Source organism: Macrotis lagotis, chromosome 7, assembly GCF_037893015.1.
Source record: "Macrotis lagotis isolate mMagLag1 chromosome 7, bilby.v1.9.chrom.fasta, whole genome shotgun sequence".
In the NCBI taxonomy this organism is placed as follows: Eukaryota; Metazoa; Chordata; class Mammalia; order Peramelemorphia; family Peramelidae; genus Macrotis; species Macrotis lagotis.
The window spans coordinates 197,055,763-197,083,584 of NC_133664.1; the positions used below are offsets into that span (position 1 = coordinate 197,055,763).

At 36.6% G+C, this 27,822-nt stretch overlaps 1 protein-coding gene across 2 annotated transcripts in view; it reads right to left on the minus strand.

The window, feature by feature from the left end:
- C7H12orf60 (chromosome 7 C12orf60 homolog) overlaps nucleotides 1-27,822 on the minus strand; it is a 144,964-nt gene that overhangs the window by 31,183 nt on the left and 85,959 nt on the right. The window lies entirely within an intron of this gene.

Below are 27,822 nucleotides of genomic sequence, written 5' to 3' on the forward strand. Positions count from 1 at the left end.
CACTTAGGTGACAGGGATTCATTAGTGGGAAAAAATAGCATTCTTTTCCTCTTTTCTTTTATTTTCTAATTGGACAGTCAGTTTTTCAGTGAATTCTCTTCATGTCAGGCCAGTTTCTTTGAGATTACTTTTGCTTGTTTGAATATATATATATATATATATATATGTATGTATATATATTTGTTCAAGATCACCCAAATACTGAATCACATCACAGTTACTGTGAGCAGAATGGATTTTACATCCCAAAATTACTAATACCTAGCATTTACTTACACCACATCTAGATTGTAAATTATAATGTTTGTCTTTTTTTCCTTCTTACATACTTAAAAACTATAGATTCATAGGATAAGGATTATCACCTGACCTAGAAACACCAAATAAGCGATACCCTTTTGGAGTCCCACTTGCATTTGGTGGTTAACCTGGTTTTCTTTTTTTTTTTAATTGAGATTACTGTCTTAGTAAGGAATAAATTCAAACCTACATTGGAATTCCCTTGGAGTTTTACAGGAAATCCCAGAGAAATTCTGAGTATGCTAGGTTGTTATAGGATCCTAGAAGATTTTGGTTCACCCTAGTATGTGAATATGCTTCTTCTAGACCTCCATTTTAGAGATTTTAGCACAATTCCTACATAGACATGTGTTTTTCTTCAATAAAAACTAAATTCAAATCAAGGTCAACAAAAGTAAGACATATTTTAGTCCAATTGGCAGTGAATTTGGTCCTATTGGTAGTGAATGCAACACAGTTATTGAATATAGTATGTACAAATAAGGCTAAGTTTGAGTTACAATTTTCTCCTAAGTTTATCTGCTACCATAAACGTCAATCAACATAGACTCATGACATAAATGAATTGCTTCATTTAGCTGTTTGTTGAATTTAAATGAGAAGTGTTTAAAATTTAAGATAAAAATTTATAGTGTAGATTTTTCAAGTGTCATGGTTTTGTTTATATTTCTTATTCTCATTTAATTGGATAAGTACTATATAAGATTGATTTTAAAAAATGCAACTGTTTAGAAATTGAAATAATTCAAACAGTTTCAACAATTAAATTTAAATTTAATTGTCAAATTATAATTCTCATTTTTCAAGTGATTAATAAATATTCTTTTTGAAGAGAAAACCTACTAGATTAAATTAATATACGTAAAGATAAAAGATACAATTAAAGTAGTGAAGACCCAGAAACACAAATTAAAAGGTCTAAATCTATCAAATAAATTATCACTAATAAAAAATGTGAATTTCTTTATTTTTTGTTCAAATATCTAAGCATGTTGGTAATGTACATTGACCACTGTGGTCAGCAAGTACTTTTAATAATGGAGAGAAAAAAACATTCAGTTTCTAAGAATGATTTAGATGCATATGTGGAGCTGCCCAGCAGGAGCCGGCACTCTGACTGCTCAGCTCATCGAAGGTAAGGGAGTGGAGGGAGACTGTCCCTGGGACAGGAATCTGGAGATTTAAACATATTCAGGTCCTGGTCACAGTCTGGGCCCCCCCATAAAGCAGGAACCCCTCCCACAGCCCCAAGGCAGAGGAGTATGCTGGTGGTAATTCAAAAGACCAGGAGAGCAGTCAGAGCCTCACATACTGAGGTCCTTGTTGGGAGTGTTCCAATAACACTCAAAAGCTCAGGAAGCACTCCAAAACCAGGCACAGGCTGGGGAAATGAGTAAAACAGAAAAGAAAAAAAAGGAACCTGACCATAGACAATTACTTTGGTCCCATGGAGAATCAAAATACTCAATCTGAAGATGAGAAAGTCCAAGCGTCTGCTGCTAAAGACTCCAAGAAATATAGAAGTTGGGCTCAGGCTATGATAGAGCTCAAAAAAGATTTTGAAAATCATGTGAAGGAGGTAGAGGAAAGATTGGAAAGAGAAATGAGAGAGATATGCAGGAAAAACAGGAAAATCAAGTCAGCAGCTTAGTCAAGGAGATCCAAAAAAATGCTGAAGAAAAATAACATGTTAAAAACCAGCTTAGGTCAAATGGATAAAACAGTTCAAAAAGTTACAGAAGAAAATAATGCTTTAAAAAGCAGAATTGGCCAGATGGAAAAGGAGATAAGAAAGCTCTCTGAGGGAAAACAAATCATTCAGATGTAGAATAGAGCTAAAGGAAGCTGATGATTTTGCGAGAACTCAAGGCACAATAATTCAGTACCAGAAGAATGAAAAACTAGAAGAAAATGTGAATTATCTCATTGAAAAAAAACAACTGGGGCAGCTAGATGGCACAGGGGATAAAGCACCAGCCCTGGAATCATGAGTACCTGGGTTCAAATGCAGTCTGAGAGACACTTAATAATTACCTAGCTATGTGGCCTTGGGCAAGCCACTTAACCCCATTTGCCTTGCAAAAACCTAAAAAAAACTGTTTTGGAAAAAACAGATCTAGAAAAGATAATTTTAAAATTATTGGGCTACCTGAAAGTTATGAGCAGGAAAAGAGCCTTGCCTCATTTTTAAAGAATTTCTACAGGAAAATTGCCCTGATATCCTAGAAGCAGGGGGGGTAAAATAGAAATTGAGAGAATCCACTGATCTCCCCTAGACAGAGATTAAAAATAATTAACCCTCAGGAGTATTATAACCAAGTTCCAGAACTCCCAAGTCAAAGAGAAAATGTTACAAACAGCCAGAACAATTCAAATATCATGGAGCTGCAGTCAGGATTACCCAGGACTTGGCAGTGACTACATTAAGGGATTGGAATATAATACCCTGGAAGGCAAAAGAGCTTGGAATACAACCAAGAATCAACCACCCTGCTAAACTGAACATCCTCTTCCAGAGGAAAAGATGGATCTTCAATGAAACAGAGGAATTTCAAATGTTCCTGTTGTAACAACCAGAGCTGAAAGTTTGACCTCCAAGTACATGACTCAGGTGAAGCATAGAGAGGGGTGGACAAGAAGGGCAAATTATGAGGGACCTAATGATGATGATGATGATGATGAACTGCATGTATTCCTGAATGGAAGATGATACTGATAATACTCATATGAACCTTATCATTCAATAGAGTAGGTAGAAGGAGCTTTCATAGATGAGGTACAGGAGAGAGCTGAATTTGAAGATATAATATATATAGTAAAAATGAATTCAATGAGTGAAAGAGAAATGTACTAGAAGTAAGAGAAAAGAGAGGTAGAATAGGCTAAGATATTTCATATAAAAGATATTTCATATAACTTTTGCAATGGTATAGCATACACACTCAATAGGGTATAGACATCTAGAAGAAAAAGGAGAGAAGGGGAACAGAAGGAGGGTAGAGGGATGTGGTTGATAGAGGAGAGGGGAAATCATGCAAGAGGGTAGTCAGATACAGCATTTGTTTTTGTTTCACTTTTGACAGGGTAGTGTGATTAGGAGGTCTATCCAGGACCACGTGGCTGGGTGGTTGCTGGGCCTCTAAAGTGGGATATGGACTTGAGGCCTACTGGCCCTAGGGCTGATGCTCTGTCGGCTGCTCCACTCAGTTGGCCCACGGTACACTTTTGAAGAGGGTCAGAGTGAAAGGAAAAGGAAAGCATAATAAATGGTATTGGGGAGGAATGGATGGAGGGAATTACAATCAGCAACAGCAACTATGGAAAATATGGAAGTAACTTCTGTGATAGACTTATGATAAAGAATGTGATCAACCCAAGACAGAACTGATAGTATCAGAATACAGATTGAAACACATTTTTTTCTCTTTCTTTTACTTTATTTCTCATGAGGTTTTATATTTTTGTGGGGGAGGGAGTATTACGTTTACTCTTAAGAATATTTTAGTAATGTGTAAATAAATTAAAGAAAATTAAAAGCAAAAAAAAGTTCACCACTATGAAGATAGAAGTTGTAAAAGAGAGAGATTGTGAGTCAGACTTTCAGAAACAAAAGTGAATGTTTTGAAGGTTAGTAGCTAAGAGCTATCAGAATCCTGATTAGGTGACAAATATGGATTAAATGATGCTCAGCAGACAGGTTACTTAGTGATGGAAGTAGAGTGAGAATTGAAATAGCAATGAGGAGCAAGTAGTATACTGAGATTGCCATCGTCACAAATGAGTTGAGTATGAATCAAAGTATAGCTAGTGTTGAAAATGGTGACTGATATTATCTCATCAGGAAGGTTCCAAATCTCATTAAGCCCAAGAAGATAGAAAGACTGAGAAAGGACAAGTGTTACGATGAAGCAAGTTTATTACTATGCAGTAGGCATTCCAGAAAGCACAATGTACAGTATGGGTAGATCTAAGTTCAAGTTGAGGAGGATGGGAACAAAGAGACAGACAATGGGGGGAAGGGAACAGGGTTTGAACAATTAGATCTAAGGGAGGGATTACTGGTATGGAGAAGGGTGACCATCTTTCACTCCTTCTTACCCCTTTCTCAGGCTTTTAGCTCCCATTAGAATGTAAGCTTCCTGAGAGCAGGGACCACCTTTCTTTTTTTTGCTAGTCTTACTGCTCAAGATTCAGAAAGTATTTAATAAATACTTGTTGTTGACCTAAAAAGGAAAATCTCCTATACATCTGTCCTGATCTACATCATTTGAATGTAAGCTCCTAGAGGGAAGGAATTTTTTGTTCTTGCTTTTGTAACCTTAGAGACTAATATAATCCCTTGGATATTAGTCACTTAATAAATGTTTCTTCAATTTAAAAAAAAACGAAACCTCATAAACAGAGATATCTTAAAAGCATAGAAAACATTGACAAGTGACAAGAGTTTTTTCTAAAAATATTAAGGTCTTTTAATAAACAAAATCACATTTTTTTCATAAGCCATGACAAGATATCAAGAGATTTCCTGTATCCTATAGGCTACATATGGAATTGCTAAGTAAAAAGCATCATCAGATCAAAAAAAATGTTAGTGCTACTGAAAGCAATTCATAGTCCTAAAAATTTCAAAATATTCATGGATAAGGAACCAGTTTGCCATAAACAAATGATACATTTGGTCTTATTACATCTGAACAAGATTACTTAATATATTTTTCTTATTACAGTGTGCTAAAACAAGTTACATTCTAAAAATATGATATTCTTATCAATAAATAGTTCTTTGATTTACTGAATGATACAGACTTTACTACTGATTTTTACACATTGCTCATGTAAAATACATTTTCTTTTTAATGTAAATTCTTTGTTAAAATTTGTTTAAATTTAATTTACATTTTTTATTTACATATTATTAAAATAGAAAATAGAATAAAATAGAAAACTTCATGAGAAATAAAGTGAAAGAAAGAGGTAAAGGGGGAAAAAAGAGGGGAAAGTGAAAGAAAGAGGGGAAAAAAAGTGTTTCAGTCTATGTTCTGATACCATTAGCTCTGTCTCTGGGGTGGATCACATTCTTTATCATAAGTCCATCATAGAAGTTACTTCCATATTTTTCCACAGCTGCTGGTGCTGATTGTAATTCCCTCCATCCATCCATTCTTCCCCACTACCATTTATTATGCTTTCTCTTTCCTTTCACTCTGACCCTCTTCAAAAAGTGTACTGTGAGCCAACCGAGTGCTGCAGCAGACAGAGCACTATCCCTAGGGCCAGAAGACCCCAAGCCCACATCCCACCCCAGAAGCTCAGCAACCACCCAGCCATGTGGTACTAGACAGGCCTCCCAATCACACTACCCTGTCAAAAGGTTTAAAAAAAGTGCTATATCTGACTACCCTCTTGCATGCTCTCCGGTCTCCTCTATCACCTACTTCCCCATCTCCCTTCCCCCATCCCCTTTCTCCCATCCCCTTCTCTCCTTTCTCTTCTAGATTTCTGTGCCCTATTAAGTATGTTTGTTGTTTCCTCTCTGAGTATTTCTGGTGAGAATTAAGGCTCGCTCATTCCCCCTCACCTTCCCCCATTCCACTCCATTGCAAAAGCTTTTTCTTGACTCTTACATGAAATATCTCAGCCCATTCTACCTCTCCTTTCCCTTTCTCCCAGTACATTCCCATTCTACCCACTGACTCCATCTTTACAATATATTATGCCTTCAAATTCAGCTCCCTCCTGTGCCTTGTCTATATATGCTCCTTCTAACTGCTCTAATAAATGAGAAGGCTCATTTGAGTATTATCAGTATCATCTTCCCATGAAGGAATAAAAGAAGTTAATCATCATTAAATCCCTCCTAATTTACCCTTCTCATCCACTCTCTCTATCCTTCACCTGAGTCTTGTACTTGAAGATCAAAAGTTCTGTTCAGCTCTAACTGTTTCAACAGGAACACTTGAAATTCCCTTGTTTTACTGAATGTCCATCTTTCTCCCCTGGAAGAGGAAGTTCAGTTTTACTGGATAGTTGATTCTCAGTAATCCAAGCTATTTTGTCTTCTAGAATATTATATTCCAAGCATTTCAAGCCCTTAATGTGGATGCTTCTAAGTCCTGTGTGATAATGACTGTGTTCCATGCTATTTGAATTGTTTCCTTCTGGCTGCTTGTAATATTTGCTCTTTGACTTGGGAGTTCTGGAACCTGGCTATAACATTCCTGGGGGATCATTTTTTTGGATCTCTTTGAGGAGGAGAGTGGTGGAGTCTCCCAATTTCTTTTCTGACCTCTGCTTCTAGGATATCAAGTCAATTTTCCTGGAGAAATTCTTTTTTTTTTAGAAAGATCTTATTTATTTTGAGTTTTACAATTTTCCCCCCAATCTTGCTTCCCTCCCCCCTCCCCCCCCCACAGAAAGCATTCTGTCAGTCTTTACTTTGTTTCCATGTTGTACCTTGATCCAAATTGAGTGTGACAGAGAAATCATATCCTTAAAGAGAAGAAAAGTCTAAGAGGTAACAAGATCAGACAATAAGATAGCTGGTTTTTTTCTAAATTGAAGGGAATAGTCCTTGCACTTTGTTCAAACTCCACAGCTCCGTATCTGGATACAGATGGCACTCTCCTTTGCAGACAGCCCAAAATTGTTCCTGATTGTTGTACTGATGGAATGAGCAAGTCCTTCAAAGTTGAACATCACTCCCATGTTGCTGTTAGGGTATACATTGTTTTTCTGGTTCTGTTCATCTCACTCAGCATCAGTTCATGCAAATCCCTCCAGGTTTCCCTGAAATCCCGTCCCTCCTGGTTTCTAATACAACAATAGTGTTCCATGACATACATATGCCACAGTTCAATAAGACATTCCCCAATTGAAAGACATTTACTGGATTTCCAATACTTTGCCACCACAAACAGGGCTGCTATAAATATTTTTGTACAGGTAATGTTGTTACCCTTTTTCCTCATCTCTTCAGGGTATAGACCCAGTAGTGGTATTGCTGGGTAAAAGGGTATGCACATTTTTGTTGCCCTTTGGGCATAGTTCCAAATAGCTCTCCAGAAGGGTTGGATGAGTTCACAGCTCCACCAACAGTGTAGTAGTGTCCCAGATTTCCTACAACCTTTCCAACAATGATCATTATCCTTCCTGCTCATACTGGCCAGTCTGAGAGGTGTGAGGTGGTACCTCAGAGAAGCTTTAATTTGCATTTCTCTAATAATTAATGATTTAGAGCATTTTTTCATATGGCTATGGATTGCTTTGATCTCCTCATCTGTAAATTGCCTCTGCATGTCCTTTGAGCATTTGTCAATTGGGGAATGGCTTTTTGTTTTAAAAATATGACTCAGTTCTCTGTATATTTTAGGAATGAATCCTTTCTCAGAATCATTAGTTGTAAAGATTGTTTCCCAATTTACTACATTCCTTTTGATCTTGGTTATATTGGTTTTATCTGTGCAAAAGCTTTTTAATTTAATGTAATCGAAATCATCTAATTGGTTCTCCAACTCTTCCTTAGTCATAAACTGCTCCCCTTTCCATAGATCTGACAGGAAGACAAGTCCTTGATCTTCTAATTTGCTTAAAGTATTGTTTTTTATGTCTATGTCCTGTAACCATTTGGACCTTATCTTGGTAAAGGGTCTGAGGTGTTGGTCTAATCTAAGTTTCTTCCATACTAACTTCCAATTATCCCAGCAATTTTTATCAAAGAGGGAGTTTTTATGCCAATGGCCGGACTCTTTGGGTTTATCAAACAGCAGATTACTATAATCATCTCCTGCTTTTACAACTAGTCTATTCCACTGGTCCACCACTCTATTTCTTAGCCAATACCAAACAGATTTGATGACTAATGCTTTATAATTTAATTTTAGATCAGGTAGGGCTAAGCCACCTTCTTTTGCACTTTTTTTCAGTAAGCTCCTGGCAATTCTTGACTTTTTATTTCTCCATATGAATTTACTTACAATTTTTTCTAATGCGTGAAAGTAATTTTTTTGGAATTTTGATTGGTAGGGCACTAAACAGATAGTTTAGTTTTGGTAGAATTGTCATTTTTATTATATTAGCTCTACCTACCCATGAGCAGTTGATATTTGTCCAGTTATTTAAATCTGATTTAATTTGTGTGAGAAGTATTTTATAATTGTTTTCAAAAAGATTCTGAGTCTGTCTTGGCAAATAGACTCCCAAATATGTTATATTGTCTGAGGTTACTTTGAATGGGATTTTTCTTTCATTCTCTTCCTGCTGTTTCTTGCTAGACATATATAGAAAAGTTGAGGATTTATGAGGGTTCATTTTATAACCTGCAACTTTGCTAAAATTGCTAATTGTTTCCAGTAGTTTTTTAGATGATTTCTTGGGATTCTCTAGGTAGACCATCATGTCATCCACAAAGAGTGAGAGTTTTGTCTCTTCCTCCCCAATTCTAATTCCTTCAATTTCTTTTTCTTCTCTAATTGCTGATGCTAAGATTTCTAATACAATATTGAATAGTAGTGGTGATAATGGACACCCTTGTTTCACCCCTGATCTTATTGGGAATGCCTCTAGCCTCTCCCCATTGAATATAATGCTTGTTGATGGTTTCAGATAGATATTGCTAATTATTTTAAGGAACACTCCATTTATTCCTACACTCTCTGGTGTTTTTAATAGGAATGGATGCTGTATTTTGTCAAAAGCTTTTTCAGCATCTATTGATATGATCATATGATTTCTGATAGGTTTGTTGTTGATACAATTGAGTATACTAACAGTTTTCCTAATATTGAACCAACCCTGCATTCCTGGAATAAATCCTACTTGATCATAATATATTATCCTAGTGATGACTTGTTGTAATCGTTTTGCTAAGATTTTATTTAGGATTTTTGCATCTATATTCATCAGGGAGATAGGTCTATAATTTTCTTTCTCTGTTTTAACTCTTCCTGGTTTAGGTAACAGTACCATATTGGTTTCATAGAAAGAGTTAGGCAGAGTTCCATCTTTCCCTATTTTTCCAAAGAGTTTATATAGGATTGGAACCAAATGTTCCTTAAATGATAGGTAGAATTCACTTGTGAATCCATCAGGCCCTGGAGATTTTTTTTTAGGGAGTTCAATAATGGCTTTTTGAATTTCTTTTTCTGAGATAGGGTTGTTTAGGTATTTAATCTCATCTACATTCAACCTGGGTAATTTATATTTTTGTAAATATTCATCCATTTCACTTAGATTATCAAATTTATTGGCATAGAGTTAGGAAAAATAATTTTGAATTATTACTTTAATTTCCTCCTCATTGATGGTGAGTTCACCTTTTTCATTTATGATACTAGCAATTTGGTTTTCTTCTTTCTTTTTTCTAATCAAATTGACCAGAGGTTTATCAATTTTATTGCCTTTTTCATAATACCAACTTTTGGTTTTATTTATTAATTCAATAGATTTTTGCTTTTGATTTTATTAATTTCTCCTTTAAGTTTTAGAATTTCTAATTTGGTATTTATTTGGGGATTTGTGATTTGTTCTTTCTCTACGTTTTCTAGTTGCATGTTTAGTTCATTGATTTCCTTTTTCTCCAATTTATTCATATGAGCATGTAGAGCTATAATATATCCTCTGAGAGTCCCTTTGAATGAATCCCATCGGTTTTGGTATGTTGTTTCATAATTATCGTTATCTAGGATAAAATGGTTAATATTTTCTATAATTTGTTTTTTGGTCCACTCATTTTTTTAAAATGAGGTTATTCAGTTTCCAATTTGTTCTGGGTCTATAACTCCTTAGTACAGTATTGCATATGACTTTTATTGCATTATGATCTGAGAAAGATGTATTCACTATTTCTGCCTTTCTGCAGTTGATCATTATGTTTTTATGTCCTAATACATGGTCAATTTTTGTTTAAGTTCCATGTACTGCAGAGAAAAAGGTATATTCCTTTCTATCCCCATTCAGTTTCCTCCATAAGTCTACCATATCTAATTTTTCTAACAATCTATTTACCTCCTTAACTTCTTTCTTGTTTATTTTATGATTTGATTTATCTATATCTGATAGCAGGAGGTTGAGATCTTCCACTAGAAGAATTTTGCTGCCTATGTCTTCCTGTAATTCTTTCAGCTTCTTCTCTAAGAATTTGGGTGCTGTCCCACTGGGTGCATATATATTCAATATTGAAATGATTTTATTGTCTATGGTACCTTTTAGGAGGATAAAGTTTCCTTCTTTATCTCTTTTAACGCTATCTATTTTTGCTGCTGCTTTGTCTGAGATAAGGATTGCTACCCCTGCTTTTTTTACTTCAGCTGAAGCAAAATATATTTTGCTCCAACCTTTTACCTTTACTCTATATGTATCTCTCTGCTTCAAATTAGTTTCTTGTAAGCAGCATATTGTAGGATTCTGGTTTTTAATCCACTTTGCTATTTGCTTACATTTTAAGGGAGAGTTCATCCCATTAACATTCAAGGTTATGATTACTAATTCTTGATTGCCCTCTGTGCTATCTTCCCTCCATTTGTATTTTCCCCCTCCCCCCTTTATTCATATTTCCCAGTATTTTGTTTCTGAATATCACCCCCTTCAGTGTGTTTGCCCTCCTATATCACACCCTCCCCTTTCTGTCCCCTTTTCCTTTTTCCCTTCGCTTCCTTTTATTTCCCCTTTTTCCTCCACTCCCCTTCCCTTTCTCCATCCCCCCTCCCCTTTTCCCCTTTTAATACTTGAAAAGTTAGATGTTTTATAAGGTAACTGAGTATGTGTAGATTGACTTTAAGCCAAGTCTGATGAGAAGAAGATTCAGGTGTTTCTTCTCTGCTCCCTTCTTCCCCTCTATTACCATAGGTTCTTTTGTACCTCTTAGTGTAATGAGATTTACCCCATTCAATCCCCTTCCTCCTCCAGTCTCTTTCCTGTCCCCCTTTTTAGAGAGGTAGTTTTTTTAAGATCATTCTAAGTCATAGAAAATTTTGAGTGTCTGGCCCTTCCAGTTCAGTATATTCTATCGAATAGAGTCAAAATTCCTGGGAGAGTCTTTCTCCAAAGTGGGGGTAAAGCCAGTTACATCCCATTAGATATCAGTTTCATGGATAGGTCATGAATGTCCATCATTTCTGGCTAGGTGTATTCTCTCTGTTAGAGTTACAATTCTCAAGATTTATGAGAATGGCCCCCCCCCCCCCCATGCTGGTATATAGCCAGTTCCAACTTACTGGATTGCATTTTTTTTTCTTTTACCTCCCCCCATTTTTTTATTACCTTTTCATGTGTCTCTTGAAGCTCCTGTTTGATGTCCAAATTTTCTGTTTAGCTCTGGTCTTTTCATCAGAAATTTTTGGAATTCTTCCAATTTGTTAAATGTCCATCTTTTTCCCTGGAAGAGAAGGCTCAACTTTGCAGGAAAGTAGATTCTTGGCTGCATTCCAAGCTCCCTTGCTCTTCAAAATATCTCGTTCCAGGCCCTTCAATCCCTTAATGTTGATGCAGCCAGGTCCTGAGTGATCCTTACTGTGGCTCCTTGATATTTAAATTGTTTCTTTCTGGCTGCTTGCAGAATTTTCTCTTTTATCTGATAGTTCTAGAATTTGGCCACAACATTCCTTGGTGTTTTCATTTTAGGATCTTTTTCTGGTGGGGATTGATGTACTTTTTCAATAACTACTTTGCCCTCCGATTCCATGATATCAGGGCAGTTTTCCATCACTAGATACTGTTATATTAAGTCCAGGCTTTTTTTCTCTTCAATGTTTTCAGGAAGTCCTATAATTTTCAGGTTGCCCCTCCTTGATCTATTCTCGAGGTCAGTGGTTTTGTTGATGAGGTATTTTACATTTGCTTCTATTTTTTCTATTTTTTGATTTTGTTTAACTGACTCTTGCTGTCTGGTGGAGTCATTAGTTTCTGTAGACTCCATTCTTTTTTGGGGGGAGGATTTTCTTCATTAACGTTTTGCAACTCCTTTTCCAATTGGTCAATTCTACTTTTGAAAGAGCTTTCCATTTGACCATTTGAGGTTTTGAGAGAAATAATTTCTTTTTGCGTTTGCCCATTTGAGGATCTGAAAGAATTATTCTCATTTTGTATTTGTCCAATTGATGTTGTGAGAGATTTATTCTCATTTTGTAATTGTCCAATTGATACTGTGAGAAATTTATTCTCATTTTGTAATTGTCCAATTGATGATCTGAGAGATTTATTCTCCTTTTGTATTTGTCCAATAGTACTTTCTAAAGTTTTGTTTTCTTGTTGCAAGGTATTAATTGTCTCTCCCAAATTTTTAAGCTCCTTCCTTATTTCTTCAAGGAAGTCTGTCTGTGCTGGAGACCAGATTGTATTCTCCTCAGAGGTTCCAGGTCTCTCTGAGTTAGGGTCTTTCCCTTCCAGGAATTTTTCTATGGATCCACCTTTTCGCTGACCCTTCTTCATTTTGCTAAGACCTTGAGTTGTTGGTTGCTTTCTCTGGAGTGTCTGTGACCTTGACTGAGGCCTTCTCTCTTTGTTTGAAGGGAGGGGTTGGAGCTATTGAATCCTTTTGCTTTCAATCAATGGTGGCCTTTGCCCTGGCCTGAGGTCATTCCTCAGCTGGGCTGGTTCTTCTGCTCACACACCTGTGTCTGAGGCAGAAGTAGTTTGCATTTGTTTGTTTGGGAGGAGATCTGAGTTGTAATGGGACCAGAGGAGCCCAGGATGGTGTCCACAGCTCTCCTGCACCAGAACTCTTCCCCCAGCCCCGTCCCCAAGCTCCAGAGGGACAGAACCAATACCAGCGCCTCTGCTCCCCCCGCGGACCCAAGCCCTTGTCATCCAGCCCCACCACTGATCCTGCAGGTCCGGCTCTTGGGCCCTCAGACTCCCGGTTCCAATTCAGCTGTTAATCTGGCTGATCTGGGGCTGATCCTCTGTCTAAGCCCAGACTCACCGGCCGGAATTCAGCCAAAGCTGCTGCCTGAGACAAATCCTGAGGTAGATGTTCTTTCTCCTGGCTTTTCTTTCTGGGTTTTGTGGGTTGGATTTCTTTTAAGATGTTTGTTTCAGGTGATAGATGGGGAAGAGATCAGGAGACTTTACAACTGTGCCTGTCTTCTCTCCACCATCTTGGCTGGAAGGGGTAATGATATTTTTTCTAAATTAAAGGTAATAGCCTTTGGTCTTTGTTCAAACTCAACAAGTCTTTCTCTAGATATAGATGGTATTCTCCATCACAGATAGCCCAAAATTGTCCCTAATTGTTGTACAGATGGAATGAGCAAGTCCATCACCCCCATGCTGCTGTTAAGGTTTACAGTGTTTTTCTGGTTCTGCTCATCTTGCTCAGCATCAGTTCCTCAAAATCCTTCCAGGTTTCCCTGAAATTCCATTCCTCCTGGTTTCTAATAGAACAATAGTGTTCCATGACGTATGTCATGTACCACAGTATGTTAAGCCAATTGCCAATTGAGGGACATTTACTTAATTTCCAATTCTTTGTCACCACAACTAGTGCTGCTATGAATATTTTTGTACAAGTGATGTTTTTGCCCTTTTTTTTAGGTTTTTTTTTTTTGTAAGGCAAACGGGGTTAAGGCCACACAGCTAGGTAATTATTAAGTGTCTGAAACCGGATTTGAACCCAGGTATTCCTGACTCCAGGGCTGGTGCTTTATCCACTACACCACCTAGCCGCCCCTGTTTTTACCCTTTTTCATCATCTCTTCAGGGTATAGACCCAGTAGTGGCATTGCTGGATCAAAGTGTATGCACATTTTTGTTGCCCTTTAGGCATAGTTCCAAATGACTCTCCAGAAAGGTTGGATGAGTTCACAGCTCCACCAACAAGGTGTTAGTGTCCCAGATTTCCCACATTCCTTCCAACATTGATCATTGTGCTTTCTGGTCATATTGGCCAGTCTGAGAGGTGTGAGGTGGTACATTAGAGATGTTTTAATTTGCATTTCTCTAATAAGTAATGATTTAGAGCAGTTTTTCATATGACTATGGATCACTTTGATTTCCTCATCTGTAAATTGCCTTTACATATCCTTTGACCATTTGTCAAATGGGGAATGATTTGTTTTTTTTAAAAAATTTGACTCAGTTCTCTGTATATTTTAGAAATGTGTACTTTGTCATAAATACTAGTTGTAAAAATTGTTTCCCAATTTACTACATTTCTTTGGTTTTGTCTGTGCAGAAGTTTTTTAATTTAATGGAATTTTTAATTTAATGGAATCAAAATTATCTAGTTTGTTTTTAATGATGTTCTCCATCTCTTCTTTGGTCATAAACTACTTCCCTTTCTATAGATCTGACAGGTAAATTACTCCTTGATCTTCTAGTTTGCTTATAACATTGTTTTTTTTTTTTATGTCTAAATCCTGTATACATTTGGATCTTAACTTGGTAAAAGATGTAATGTACTGGTCTAATCTAAGTTTCTTCCATACTAACTTCCAATTTTCCCAGCAGTTTTTAGTTTGCTTATAATATTGTTTTTTTATGTCTAAATCCTGTATCCATTTGGATCTTATCTTGGGTTAGGGTGTGAAGTGTTGGGCAAATCTAAGTTTCTTCTATACTAACTTCCAATTTTACCAAGAGTTTTAATCCCAATAGCTGGACTCTTTGGGTTTATCAAACAGCAGATTACTATAATCATTTCCTGCTTTTGCACCTGGTCTATTCCACTGATGCACCACTCTATTTCTTAGCCAATACCAGACAGTTTTGATGACTGATGCTTTATAATATAATTTTAGATCTAGTAAGGCTTAAGCCACCTTATTTTGTACTTTTTTCATTGAATCCCTGGAAATTTTTGACTTTTTATTTCTCCATATCAATTTACTTACAACTTTTTCTAGCTCATTAAAGTAATTTTTTGGAATTTTGGTTGGTAGGGCACTAAATAATAGTTTAATTTGGTAGAATTATAATTTTTATTATATTAGTTTGACTTATCCATGAGCAGTTGATGTTTGCCCAATTATTTAAATCTGATTTCATTTGTATGAGAAGTATTTTGTAATTGTTTTCAAAAAGTTTTTGAGTCTGCCTTGGCAGAAAGAGTCCCAGGTTAGGAATTCTTTAAAAATGAAATCAAGGCTCTTTTCCTGATCATGACTTTCAGGTAGCCCAATAATTTTTAAATTGTCTCTTCTGGATCTCTTTTCCAGGTCAGTTATTTTTTCAATGAGATATTTCATGTTTTCTTCTAGTTCTTCATTCTTTTGATTTTGTTTTATTGTTTCTTGAGTCCTCACAAAGTCATCAGCTTCCTTTAGCTTCATTCTGCATTTGAAGAAGTTGTTTTCTTCAGAGAGCTTTTTTATCTCCTTGTCCATCTGGCCAGTTCTTCTTTTAAGGTATTCTCATTAACTTTTTGAACTGTTTTTTTCCATTTGACCTAAACTTGTTGGGTTTTTTTTGTTTTGGTTTTCTTTGGGGTTTTTTGTTTGTTTGTTTGTTTTAAGTTTTTGCAAAGCAATGGGGTTAAGTGGCTTGCCCAAGGCCACATATCTAGGCAATTATTATGTGTCTGAGGCCAGATTTGAACTCAGGTACTCCTGACTCCAGGGCTGGTGCTTTATCCACTACGCTACCTAGCCGCCCCTCTAAACTTGTTTTTAACATATTGTTTTCTTCAGCATTTTTTTTTGGATCTCCTTGACTAAGCTCCTGACTTGATTTTCATGTTCTTCCTCCATCTCTGTCATTTCTCTTCCCAATTTTTCCTCTACCTCCCTCACATGATTTTCAAAATCTTTTTTGAACTCTATCATAGCCTGAGTCCAAGTCCTATATTTTGTGGAGGCTTTAGATGTAGAAATTTCGACTTTGTCATCTTCTGAGTATGTATTTTGATCCTCCTGGGAACCAAAGTAATTGTCTATAGTCAGGTTCCTTTTTTCCTGTTTACTCATTTCCCCAGCCTGTGACTGGTTTGAGGGTGCTTCCAGAGCTTTTGAATGCTATTGGAATACCCCTGAAAGGATCTTCAAGGTCTTATGAGAAGTTCTGACTGCTCTCCTGGCCTGTGTTTTGGTCTGTGGATGACCACAAACACACCCCTCTGCCCTGGAGCTGTGAGGATGATCCCTGCTCTGCTGTGGTGGTATGGAGGCCCAGACTATGAACAGGATCTGATTAGGACAAAGCACCAGAGTCCTGTCCCAGGGATAGAGGAGAGACCTCAATAATCTCCCCATACCCCCTCTTACCTTCCTTAAGCTGAGAGTTCTGGGAGCAGTTGCTGGCAACTCTCTGGGCCTGCTTCTGTTTCCTTGGATCTGGGCTGTGATGAGAGCATCAGCTATGTTGATGACTACTGCTACACTGAGGGCCAAGCTGGCTTCTCACTCACTCTAGCAGAGGTTTCCTGGCCAATTTTCCAAGTTGTGCTTGGTGTTCCCTGGGTTGGCAAGTCAGGAGATGGCTTCTGCTGCCAGAAGCCAGTGCTCCCAGGGACCCAGGCACCCCATGAGCTGTTTCTGGACAACTGAAGCTCCTTCACTTCCACCAGTTGATCCTGGCTGCACTGCTGCCCCTTACAACCCTGTAGAACAGTCTTCCCACAATCTTCAAGGTTACCTTGGGCTGGAGAATTGCCTCACAGCATCTTTCTGAAGGTTCTATCTCTCGAAAATTTAGTTAGAGTCATAATTTTAAGGTTTTTGAAATATTTTGGAAGAGAGCTCCTGGGAAGCCTGTTCTCATGCCACCATCTTGGCTCTACCCCTCAAAATTCAGTTTCTTCTGAAAATTATCTCAAAATATCTATCACAATTAATGAATGAAGAAAGTAAAAAATAGTATTATTAATATAACACATTTCCAGAAAATGTGCAAATAAAACTATCCCACTCATCACCTTAGTGATATCATTGTAGTAATTATTTTATCTTATAAATATGAAAGTCATGTGCCAATGAAATCAAAACACCAAAACTACCATCTTGACTACCATCTCTCTTCAGACTCTGAATCAAAAAGCTTTAGGTTTGACAGATATCCCCCCATTCTATCAAATCTACTTCCAGGTCAGCCTTCACAATGATCACTTAGGGGAGAAATCATTGTGAAGAGGGGGTCTAACTATCTTATTAACATCATTATCATCAACTCACTGAATGCTACCAATAAGACGAGACCTGGGTTGGACAATTCCCATCAAACTAATGGCCCTGTTTCATCACAGCCCTCATTGCCTTCCTGTGAGGAACCAACTTCTTTGGGAAAAGGTTCAATCATCCCGACTATCTGACAACCAACTACAAGGAAAGTAAGACAACTTAGCTAATACAACATAGTATCCTGAGAAAGAGACAGAAGACAGTGTGCACCCATCAGATCAGACTACCACTGGTATTCCATCTTCCTTAAGACCCTGATGTAGATAGCACAGGACCCTAAACCTAAGAGTCATTGGAATAGGGTTGTTTCCAGCCCAGTGGCTGCAGCTATCACCCTGGGAAGCAATTCTTGTAGAAGTGCAGGCTGGAAACTACTCCTGTGGGTGTTATGAGTTAAAGCTATTAACAACCCAGAAAAGAGAGTTCTTGCCATTAAAGTCTTCAAAGGACTTTCAAAAGATTCAATATCAAAAATTAAAATAATTTAATCAGTGGAAATAATATTAAAGAAGAAACATTACTATCTACTTTTCCAATGCACCCTAAGGACCTTGAGACCATTCTTTCTGAATTGCAGCCAAAACCTTTTATGTATACTGTCTCTCCTCTTAGACTATAAACTCCTTGAAGGTAGTGACTGCTTTACTTTTCTATTTATATCCCCACTACTTGGTACAATTCATGTGGATTCACATAACCTACATTTGTACCTACAAGACTCGTTGTACGGTGTATTAGATCAATTTGACAAAAGAGAAAATCATGTGTTAGAAGGAAAGGAAGGGTGCAAGAAAAGTGTGAAAAATCTTGGAAGAGCCTTGAATGCCAGACTAAGAAGATATGAAAAATATAGAGAAGACCAGAGATGGTGCCTAATTTCCACATAACTAATTCAAAATTACCTTAGGGGGCATTAGAAAGATCAGTAAAAATTTCTCAGCTCTTCTAGTTATTCTCTACTTATTTGTGATCTGTCTACTATTGCTAACCCCCACTCTCACAAGCCTTCAATACACTTTCTGTATGCTCATGCTATTTTGAGAGTTTTCTTTGCTAAATCTAACTGAGGTCAGTTTTCTGGAAGTTTAGGTTTGATATTGGAACAAAATGAGGCACTCTTAAGATTATTCAATAGTTAGCAAAATGATATTACTTAGCCACAGGAGAAGAAGGATGTGCAATAAGAATAGGTATGGATGACCTTGAATTGATTCAGCACAGTGAAGTTCCTATCAGGATTCTCCAGGGAAGCATCTAAGAGTTCTGAGAGGGCCTTGTGACTGCTTTGTGGCCAATGAGAAAGAGGCATCAATAATCTGAGTCCTCTTTGGCCTGGGTTAATGAGTCAAGAAATGTCTCGATATCTTTTAAGGTTAAAAAAAAAACCTTCATTGGGGAAGTGCCATATTGCTCCTACATTTTCCATCCCTTGGTAGTGAGGTTCTTCTGATCTTCTTAAGGATCTCCTTAAATTAATGAAGGACCAATTACATTTCTTTAAAGCTATTATTGGTTTACCCTGACCTCTAGGATTCCAGAAACCTGATACAAAGAAGTAGAGAAAAACAAAAATCAGAATAAAAATAAAAGAACATGCAAGGTAACAGTTTCCTGAAGGAGTGACTGAATCTTGCAAAAAAGCAGGAAGGATCTTATCTTGGGTCTAAATAATGTGATGACTGATGTCAATTTTTTTGCAGTTCACAGAGAGTCTCTCAATGGAAAAGAGTGACCATAAGTAAGGAATAGAACCAGGAACATTAGGGCTACAGCAAAGATGAGCTGAATAACCACCAGTCCTCCAGAAGTCAAGGAGAATTGCCCTATATCACATCTCACTGCTCATCGACAAAAACCTCCTCTTCCATGGAAACCTCGTGAGAAAGTGGTGAATATAAAAATATTCTCCTTGTGAGAAGTCTCTAAGGGACTGACCCATTCTCTTTCTTCTAGGGTAAACTGATTAGATATGTTCATCTCCCCTTTGTTGCCATAAAGCAAGTTCCCTCCCAACAATACCATTGCATTGGTCCTCCCAAACTTTCCTGGAGAGTTAGAAAATTATCATGGATCAATATGAAAGGTCAATCAAATTTACTTTGTAGTGATCAATGGGCAGTAGTATATTAGCCTGTCACTACTGCACATGTGAGTGCATTGACTGCTATTGCTGATGGTAGCTGATCCACTAGAGTTCATGTCTCTGCATTATCACCATCCAACAGGTCTGTGTGCCTGGTATATCTCTGGGATATACCAGGGTTCCTGGACTTGCATCTGTCTGCTACACTGAGATCTACATCTCTACCAGTTAGTTCAGCTAGTTAAGATGCTACTCCTACTAAGTATGACTACCCCTAAATCACCCCCAAAAGATCCTCAAGGTATTCCACTCTTAGGTACTGACATTTTGCCCATTCATATCTATTCACAAAAGTATTTGCATTCTACTCTGGGAGAAAATCTTATTTTGGGAATATCCTTTTTAACCTCTGTTCACTTTAGTCAACAAACATTTATTAAAGGCCTAAATGTACCTGGTCTTAAGCACTGAGGTTACAAAGAAAGGGGAAAAACATGGTCCCTGCCCTCAAGGAGTTTACTTTCATAAAAGGGATACTACGTGTGTGTGTGGGTGCATGTGTGTGTCTGTGTGTGTAGATAGATAGATGGATATAGATAGATAGATAGATAGACAGATATATAGATAGATAAAAATATCCAGCATAAATGGAAGAGATGGAAAAGAACAAGAGTAATAGGATCTATTTATTAGAAATAAAGCCCTGAGATGATTCTTAATTTAAATCTGTTCCCATTCCACACATTCTGGAGCAATTTTCTCCCATTGTGACTTACCCTTGAAAAGAACTATCTTATAGAACAACCTCTGACATAAAGTTCTCATTCATTTCTCAGAACAAATTGAAAGATCCCACTACTTCCTTTGGGACTCTGCTGACTCTTCACTGAATAATTACTCTAAATCACAGGGTCCCTGATGTGTTCTAGCATGAAAACTGAGTTGAATTGGTGGGTTTGTTGCAGTGGGGTTCTGTCCTTTAGAATGAATCTTGCTTCTTTTCTTACTTTGTTCTTTGACCTTTTTCTCACAAAGTAGCTGTCCAATCCTCAAAGAACTAAGGAGATTGGAAGGGGGAAGGGAGAAGTAAGGAGGAGAGAATAGATGACAGTTTACATCCACATCACAAAGAGTATGTTTTCTATATACAGGTGCTCAGTATTTGTGGATTGAATGAAGGAATGAGTTCAAGGCTAAATGACTTTGAAAGAACACATTTATTTCAAAATCACTTTGTCAGTGAGGAAGGTTTATAAATAAAATTCTGACCTTCCCATAGAAAGAGAGTTTGTTAGAAGCTTCCCATGAAGAGGAATGTTCAGCATTAATAGTCAAACCAATTAACTCAACATTATTTTTCTTTTAGGTGATAAAAAATATTTCTCTATAAAAATAAGAGCCAATTCCCAAATGATAAATAGTCAAAGGATAATGAATAGACAATCTCAGAAAAAAGTCAAAACTTTCAGTCACATAAAAATATTTTAATTCACTTGATTAGAGAAATGCAAATTAAAACAACTCTGAGTTATGAGGTGATTAAAATAGCAAATGATAGTGATAACTGAATGATCCACACTAATTTCATCTTGCGACTCAATTCTAGAATTAGCACAGTCCCTTTCTATGGTATTATGGATCTAGTCTAATTTCTGTCTTGTGAGAAGACTTTATCCCTTTGTGGGAATAGTGAGAAAACTTCCTGGCATTACTTGAAGCTAGTCCTGTATGCCTGGGAAACTAGATCACCCACACCTGCTGCTTCTTAACTAAGTACCTAGGTTATGCTGACCAGAAACCCAGTATATATCTGAATAATAATATCTGAATATTATAGTAATATCTGAAGACTGATGTGAGGAATTTTATCACAATTATACATCTTAAGTAACTCATTCTTATCTGAAAATTGACCCCATACTGGTCAATCAGTTTTTTGTTTTCATGTTCCTTGAATTGCACATAAGCACTTGGGGGGAGTGGGATATCTTTTTTTCTTATATCAGGGAATTTTACTTATTCACTCTTTCCCTCCCTACTCAGAAACTCCATAATCTTTCCTCCAGTTAGAAATCAGATTACCTAATTTTGTATCCTGGTGAACTGCTTTCTTTTAGTTAGTTGAATTGATTTTATCAATTGCTTTAAATGTACTAAAAATGTATCTCCCTTTGTATTCAGAGTCCAGTGACAAACTGAGGAGACCTGGTCCCAGTTTGTTGAGCTATTGGCATGCATTGCTTAATAAATAGATATGACTGATACTACTTCATACCTATCAGATTAGCTAACATGAAAGAAAAGGAAAATTACATTAACTGAAGGGGATGTGGGAAAAGTAGGTCACTATGCATTAAGAACCAATCTAACCATTCTAGAGAACAATCCTGGAACTACTCCAAAGGACTGTAAGACTGTGTATACCCTTTGACTCAATATTATCACTACTAGATCAATATTCCAAAGAGATCAAAGTAAAGTGAAAAGGAACTATTTGTACAAAAAATATTTATAGCAGCTTTTTTATGATCATAAAGAATTCAAAATCAAAGGGATATCCCTCAACTGGGGAATGGTTGAACAAGTTGTTATATGATTGTAATGGAGAATATTGTGTGTCATGATGAGCAGAATGGATTCATGAAAAACCCAGCAAGTCTTATATGAACTGATGCAAATTGAAGAAGCATAACCAGAAGAACATTGCACAATAATAACAATATTGCAAAGAATGATCGTCTGTTAAAGACTTAGATACTCTTATAAAGACAATGATTCAGGACAATTCAAAAAACCATCATGAAGAATGCTATACACCTCCAGAGAAAGAACAGATGAACTCTGAGTGCAAAATGAAGCATCCTTTTCCCCCCATTTTGTTTTTCTTGTTTGTGTTTTCTTTTCCAATATAACTAACATGGACATTTGTTTTGCATCCCTTCATATGTATAATCAATATATCACTTGCCTTCTCAAGGAGTAGGAAAAGGGAAGAAGACAAGGAAAGAATTTAAAACTCAAAATTTTAAAAAATAAATGTTCAACACATTTTAAAATGAAATTGGGAAATATTTAGCAAAATAAGTAAAAATATATTTTAAAGAAAGATGTCACAACCTCAAAGGAGAAGACACAGAAAGACTCTACAACCAAATTTTCAACCCTTGTGTGATCCATTTCAATCTTCAGTGATCCATTTCAATTACTATTGTTTTAGTGATATTTTTTAAATCTATCTAGTTTTTTTTGAATGGTTGAACTATAGAGTATATGAAGAGAAGAAATGGATAACAAGTCTAAAAGTATAGAATGGACCTTTAGGTGAAGGTCATTAGAGTACCAGAGGAGTTTCTATTGGATTCATCATAACAGATGAAAGATGTTTAAAAACTCAAAAAGAAGTTAAAACACTTTGAAGCCATAGGAAGCCACAGGACTTTTCTCAGCAAGAAAGTGACATTGTCTGACCCCCTCCTAATTTAGAAAAATCACTTTGGGATCATGTGACCAGCAAGAAGAAGAATCATTACTTTCTACAAGCTTCATCAATGCCAAAACCATAAAAGAAGAGAATTATGAGCCAGATATAATTATAACTAAATTGATAAAATAAGGAAACAGAACTCCATAAAAGGTTCAAGTAATTTATTGAGAACTTTAACCCTTGAAACTTTCATTTCACATACCAATCCCTAAAAGCATAAATAAGATCAACAATTATGATTCAGGATCTGTAGTATCTCTACTACCTACTGAGAAGAAAAGGGGTCAAGAAGCCTTTATAAAGTGTCTAATGTATGCTAAGTACTGTGTTAAATACTGAGCATATAAAGACAAAAACAGACTCTCAAGAAACTCAGTCATGTTAGAGAGATAATAAACAGAAAATAATTTATAAACAAAATATTATACAGGATAAATTGGAGATAATCTCAGAGGGAAAGTGCCAGTGTTAAGAGGAATTGAGAAAAGACTTCTTGCAGAAGTGAAATTTTGATGAAGACTAAGTAAAGAAGGGAGAGAACAGAACTGGTAGAGATACACATGCAAATAGCCACAAGCTAGAGAAACACCAATCATCAGACCTAAGAGCAAGGGGACTAGCAATCCATCTAGACAGCGGTTTGTTTGGTTCCCCCCCCCTTGAATATTAATCAAGTGAGGAACATGTACCACGAAAGCCATCATTTTTCCCAATATAAGGAGGCTGAGACCACCCAGAAGTCTAGCCTCAGAAGTTTGTTCAGCTGGGGTAGAATGTCAATCTAAAATTGAATAAGATTTCCAAAGGCAAATGATGCAGAGAATATTTTTTAAAAAACCCAAAACTGAAAGATCAAAGTTGAAGACATAAAGTCTAAATAAAAGCTTAACTTACAAGCAGATAACATAAAGCAAGGATCATCTTAACAGATGAAAGATGTGTAAAAACTCAAAAAGAAGTTAAAACACTTTGAATAATATGATCCAAAAAAACCCAAAAACAAATGAATGAATGAAAGATACTCAATGAAAGAGAATTCTGTACATTCTCCCCAAGGATAGCAACAAGAATTTACAGAATAGTATGGCCATGAGCAAATGACTGAACCTCAGACAACTCTAAGATTTAACTCATTAAGCTGACTTCTTGAGAGCAAGACTCTTTTGCCTCTTTTTTCTTTAGTGCTTAGCATAGTAAGTGCATACTATGTGTTGATTGACTGATTACTAAATTACAGACAGGTTATGATTTATACTGGTAAAGGGAATTCCCACAAAATGAAGTAACAAATGCTCGATGCATTTATTGCCAGAGAGCCCAAGAAAAGCAAACAGGATTATAAAAAGGAACCAAAGGTTGTACCATATGAAGATAAGTATTTGAGGGATATCAACTGTGATCTGCTTCTTCAGAGGATAGAACTGAAACCAGAAGAATTGGGGCTTTGGGAGAGGGGGTGGTTAAGGATCTATATGTGTGCGTTTTGTGAAGAATTCACTAATCTCTGACTCAGGGAGGTAAAAAAAAGTGTTTAAATTTTAATTTGCAGTTTACTGCAAAAGTTCACAGGTTATTACATAAAGTTCATAGGTAACTATAAAAAGTTTACAAGTTACTTCATAAAGTTCATTGGTGACTACAAATCACAGGTTAAGTTCTTTTTAAATTTTTTTTTATTTTATTTAGGACAATGGGGCTAAATGACTTGCCCAAGGTCACACAGCTAGGCAATTACTAGAGGCACATACAATTTTGTTGACTTTTCCATCATATCAGAGAAGTCAGAATTTTTATGCTGTTAAAAGGTAAAATATATTGATATCATACAAGACTAAACATATATTTTATGCATGCCTGAATTTCTAAATGTTTTCTGTGTCCTCTATTGGCTTTCAGATGTCATTTGTAACTTCCACAAATCTCCAAGAAAATGTTCATTTAATTTGTTATGCTGACCCATGATTTACTGAAACCAGGATGGGGAAAGTCTTGATGTGGAAGGGATAACTATTTCCCCTCACTGGAGATCATCAAAGTCTGGATGAACTCTTTGGTGGGGATGGTTATAGAGGGAATTCTTGATCAGGGAGAAGTTATGAAGTAAGAACCAATTGAAGAAATTTAAAAATAAGGTTTAAAAATGTTTTTGGAAAATGTAATAGGGTGCTCTAGTTTTGGGTTCAGATTAAAAGAATTCACAAAAGTAACAATGTATTTAGGGACAAAAAAATTTATTTAAGAATTGTTGTGGGGGGCAGCTAGGTGGCACAGTGGAAAGAGTAAAGGTTACTGATGCCATAAGGGGACTAGCAGCAGCAGTATCAGAAACATCAGCAATACCAGCAACATCAGTAGCCATAAAAGGATAAGCAATAAGGAAAGGTACAGGAGCATTAGTTTACCTGGAGTATCATGTTCCCCAAGAATGGGCTAGCTTCACAGAAAGACAAGCAACTCAACTGAATAGAAGGCAAGTAGGGAAACCTAGATGTATGTGGGAGGACAGATGGCTCAGTGATATGTTAATGAGGGGCAGTAGCTCAGAGACTTAATCCTTTCAGGCTAAGACAGGTATCCATTGTTTTGTTGATGCTAGGGACTTGTCCTTGAAAGGAGGAGCAAGTACTTTATTAAAAGTTCATTGACCTCAACTCAGTAACTTGAACAATGGACTGGGGTAGAGGTGTATATTGTCTTGAGCAAGATTAAATGTAAGATACAAGATATGTATTGAGGGAACAGATTACTATATTTCCCCATGTATAAGATGCACCTTAATTTTAGAACCTAAAATTTGAAAAAATTGTATAACAAAGTTATTGAACTCAAGTTTTATTTATCATAAAATTCATACAACTCCTCATTACTGTCAAAACTCCCATCCATTAGCTCATCCTCATCTACATTTGATGATAAATCACTGTCTCAGGAGAGAGCCTGTTCTCCTGGTCTGTGGTTGACCACAAGCACTCCTTGGGCAAGTCTGGTGTGCAGATGCATGCTTAGTCCATTCTGTTTCAAGAACCTGAAGCACCAATTGTTACCTCCTTTGAAATCAGTCACTTCTTTTTCAACAGCAATTCTTCTTGCCTCCTGCTGAACCTTCTTTGTGGACACAGCAATTTCACCTGCCCTTTATTCTTCAATTCATCCCTTCAGTTCCCTCTCTAACTCAAACCATTTGGCTGCCTTGCCTCTCATGGCTTTCTTCTGCCAGGGCATTTTCAGTAGGGTTTCTTCTTCCCATAACCAGTCTCAGATTTTTTTTTCTCAGTTAGAAGAGGACCATACTTACATTCAGAAGCATGATTTCCATTCACTTTTGCAAACTGGATCACTTTGAACTTGAATTCAGCCCTGTAGAAAAATCTTTTCTGGGTAATTTCTGGACAGAATGTGGCAAAAGTCACCTAATATACTGGTAACAAGGGCAAAATGATGAGCACAAAGACAAGTGCAGAAAAAGTGGGAAATATAAGTAAAAAATCTACAACAATGAGTGCACAAACAAGTGCAAAAAAGCAAGAAATGCAAGTAAAAAATTTACAACCACTGTATAAGATGCTCCAAGTTTTTAGACCCCAAAGTTTTTGAAAAAGGGTGCCTCTTATACATGGGTAAATACAGTAAATATAAAACATATTTTTCTATCCAATATTTCCTCTACTTCAGCTGGAATGGAGATCATAGACAGTCCTTTCCAACTCTGAGATTCTATGATAAAGAAGTATGACTAAAAAAATGAAGTCAATTGTCCCCCAATGAATTGATGAGAAGAGGCAGAAAGACAAATCTTGATAATCAGTAATCCTTTTGTAACACAGAAAAGACAATTTATGGAACTTCAAGTCTGGTCCTAATTCAATAGTTCCATTTCCTGACCCCAGACCTCTTCATTTGTCTTTCTCCACTTTCTCCCCTAGCAACAGTCTAAATTTCACAACAATTGCCAATCTCCTTTGGTTAAAATAAAATACAGAAGAGCTTCAGCACAGCCCTAGAGAAATAAGTAACCTTTAGCAACCAAACTACATATGACTCAGGGAAATGCAGAAACACCCCACCAGGGCTAGACACACACCTGTCACCACCACTTAGGATCCACTCAGCACCATGTATAAGGAAAGTTAATCCTTAATGCCAATGCAGAGAAAAAGAAAAATCTTATGCTTCTCCAAAGGCAAGATATTCCACAGTCCTTAGCTATTGAAATGCATTGCTGCCAATGAAACAAAACAAATCTTGAGGAAAAAACATTGTATGTGCACCATTAAATACAAGAGACTCAAAGATATTAGCAGCTGAAATGCATTGAATGCAATAGACCAAAAGAAGTTTTTTTTTGGTTTTTGCAAGGCATCAGGGTTAAGTGACTCGTCCAAGGTCACACAGTAAGGTATTACACCATCTAACTGCCCCTCAAAAGAAGTCTTGAGAGGGAAAGAATATCTTAAGTGTACCTCCAAATGCAAGAGATTCCAGACTCTAACAATTATTATTATTATTATTATTATTATTATTATTATTATTATTGCATTAAATCCAAAACACTGGGGACTGAAATACATTGAATACAATGGGACAAACAAGCCTTAAGTGTAACTTCACCTTACTCACTTGACTATTTTATTGATTTGATTGAAAATTGTATTGATATCCTAGTACCAGAGGGATAAAATAGATAACGAAAGAGTCCATTGTTCCCCCTCTGAAAAGAGATCCCAAAATGAAAACTCCCAGGAACACCAGAAAGAAATATGGCAAGCAGAAAGAAACAATTCAAATATTAGGGAGCCATATTTAGAATTACAAAGGACATAGCAGCTACAACTTTAAAGGACTGTAGGACA